Source organism: Drosophila mojavensis, unplaced genomic scaffold (genome assembly GCF_018153725.1).
Source record: "Drosophila mojavensis isolate 15081-1352.22 unplaced genomic scaffold, ASM1815372v1 contig_136, whole genome shotgun sequence".
Lineage (NCBI taxonomy): Eukaryota > Metazoa > Arthropoda > Insecta > Diptera > Drosophilidae > Drosophila > Drosophila mojavensis.
In genome coordinates this window covers 25,404,055-25,407,692 of record NW_025318667.1, presented here as the reverse complement: position 1 = coordinate 25,407,692, position 3,638 = coordinate 25,404,055, and positions in this window count along the sequence as shown.

Below are 3,638 nucleotides of genomic sequence, written 5' to 3'. Positions count from 1 at the left end.
TGCTGTACTATGCTGTGCTGTGTGCGCCATTTCCGTTTCCGCTTTCCACTTGCTGGGTATTTAGTATGTTCAAGCACAGCCCGGCCCAGCCCCGCCCAGCGCAGCCGCCTCAGCCCCTCCCTTGTAATTGTTGTACTTCTGTACTTCGCTTGTACTTTCTGTTGTCGCTGTGATTTGGATTGTCGGATTCGCTATAGCCGCCCAGCCACCATTGCCCCCACCTAGACCATCCGCCACGTGTTTGACAAGGCAACGCGCATGCATGCAACCTAATTGAGTTTTGCTCACCAAAAAAAAAAAAAAAAAAAAAAAGACGAAACAAAAAAACAAAATTAAAAAAAAAAAAAAAAGAGTGAAAAGAATATCTTCTAGTTGAAAGATTCGCAAATGGGCTTTAAAACCAGCGCAGGATAATTAAAAAAAAGCATTGCAGAAGCAGCAGAAGGTTTCATCAGGAAGGAATTTTCCATTAATAAATATGGCTAATCACAGCGCATTAAAGATAACGTAAATACAGTGGAACGTGCACCGGACGAACTGCGCTCAAAATGCGAGAAATGAAATATAAACTAAATTGCATTTCAATTAAGGTAGAGCTCTTTGTTAATAAGTAAATAAAATATGTTTATATATGTGTACATGTTTATATTAAATACAATATATGTAAAATTAATAAATTATTAAAAAACAATATTTTTTATTTTTCAGAAACAAATTGAGTATATTTTGTTTATAAGCCCCCCTGTTCAATGGGTTGAGAGTATACAAATAAGCACGATTAAAGAAACAATGTAAATATTAAGTAAAAACAGATAAGACTGAATTTTTAAGACAGGCGTTACCGACTGCAGAATACTTATCCATGGCCCCGACCCTGCCGGATCTGTGCCGGATCCATGCCATGATCCTAGTGGGATCCTGACACTTCATCAGACGTGGATATACCAGGGTAAGTGTCCCAAATGTCAAGTCTTTAGCTTAAATAACGACTATATGATTTGCATTTATATGGACAAACATTGCACAAAACCAATAAACTCATTTTAGCATTGAAAATGAGTATTACAAATTATCAGAGCAATATCATTAAGATCAGACAACATATATATATTAAAATGTGTCGAAAATTTATTGTATATCTGAGTCTGCTCAACATGGATCTTAAACTTATATTTTATCTATTTGCGAATTCAACTTTTGAGAACTTAAAAATAGATATTAAATAAATATATGACTAAATATATTTACCTATACACAAAATCAGCAGAAATTTAACATATGCCAGTATTTGAATTATCGATCAATTGGATATCGATTTACAAAAAAGCTACCGAAAATCTATTAGGAGAAGAAACCCTGATTTTGATATGAAACTACGTGGAATAAACATTCGGACTAAGATCATTATGTATGACAAAATATACACTTAAAAAATAATATGTATGTACAATATATGTATATATCATATAATAATAATAACCAATTGAAAAACCTACGAAATCCAAACAATTTCAATTAAAAAATCACCATCAAAATATATAGGAGTATAGATATTATGATAATGGAAGCGTTTACTTCAGATTTTGATGGGCTGCGATTTGTCCAATTGGAGCCACTGTAACATGTTGTGTGATGTGCTGCTGCATTGCGTTTGTGTCGTTAACGCGGGCATAAAAATTTAATCGTAAAACGATTTGGAGCACAAAAATCACATGGTCATAAACAAAACCCGAGGCGCACGCAATCCTTATGCTTATCAGTGGCCATAAATGCGGAGCGTAGCAAGGCAACTGTGAAATTTCAACACAACACACCACACGAAATTGGAATTTTTTACCAACAAAATATAATGAAAGCGTAATGAGGTCGCAAATGATGTGCGCCACTGGATGGCAGCGATAGCACCTTGAACTTGGAGTCTTTCAAGTTGAATATTATGTAATTAACTGTGTGTGTTGGAGGGGAGTAAGGAGAGCAAGGTGAGTAGGGGTGGGAGCTGCATGGGAGTTATGTGCAATGACTCAGCAACTGTGATCAATGGCAAGTTGAGGAAAGCGTTAACTGCGAACAACGTTAAAAACTTTGCACAAATTATTTGCACAAGTCTCTGATGCTAAAGCAATAAAATGACAAACACACGCACAGACACACACACACACACACACACACAGACAATATACACATGAGAGGTGGAGACAAGAGAGATGGATGGCCCCAGCGGCAGGCAGGCGACTGAAGCAACATTTAATGCTGAGGAGTGAAAAGTCAGCCTGGCGGCAAATCGAACTGAAAGTTTCTCTTTGACTCCGCTCCAGGCAGCTCGCTGGAGGCGGACTCTGAGTGGATGGAGCCGACAACAACAACATGCAAACTGCCATTAAAAGTGACAAAAATTACAGAAGCATCTGAACAACAGCACCAGCAACAACAACTACAACAACAACAACAACAACAACAATCGAATGAACGATGAGGGCCAAGGAAAGTTTTATTCGGGCGTGTTAATCAAGCATTGCGAACAACCACACAGAGCTGTGTACGCGTGAAGGCCAAGGGCTGATTGAAGTTAGTGAATTGACTGGGGTGTGCCGAAAGGTGAGTGCCGCACACCTGTTGACACCCTCCGCAAATAGCCAAAGGAGCAAAACTTTCACAGCAGACCAAAGACCAACAACTGAGCTGAAATGTGTTAAATAAAATTCTGTTTGACTTGGCCATGCAAATACAATACAATATAGTGCGTGTATCTGAATTATATGCATCACTGGATACCTGATAAATATGCAAACACATTTCTGAGACAGCTGCGGAGCCCACGGGATTGGACCAGGAATTGGGATTGGAGCGTTTGGAACCTTACGAATGCTGAGAACTATAGCTAAATGGCATTAAGGCATTGGAAATGGAAACGTAATTGGCTTGCTTAACTTAAGATACATAGACTAGAACTGGAAACAAATGCCTGCTTACATCCATCGATGCTGGTGCGATACTATCGTTTGTCTGCTTTTACATCAAATTAAAATTCAAAATATAATACTTATCTAAATTCACTGATTAGCCAAGTCAAAAGATGCTTCAGTTGCTGCTTATACCCATCGATGGTACCATAAGGGCTCAACTCTATCGATAGCTCTATCGGGTGATTCTCAGATCTAATAAGGGAAATTTTGTTTTTTCATCAAATACTATATATAATATATATTTAAATTCATAAAAGTGTGAATTAAAAAACAAGATAGCATACACAAAAAATAACACATACACATATACATATATCAAAAGTGTATGCATAGTTTGGAGCTTCTAGCTCTCAAGATGAACGAGATATTGTTTTACAACTGATTTCCTTTAAGGCTTTTAATCGATAATAATAAGCCGAGAGTAGTTATCGATTGTGATCATTGCATAAGAATATACTTTTATGAGTAATATACACTTTTATTTTCCATTTATTACATATATTAAATATTCCATAGATCTATCCTAAAATAAGTATACAAAATATTTCATCGATGCTTTTGAGGGCCCTATAGCTATCAGATCTATAAGTTATTGACTCACTCCATCTGCTTAAGACTCTTTGAGTTTCATTTGGCTCTCCTGGCGTTCCTTCTGATACTTTTCCGCTTGGCAGC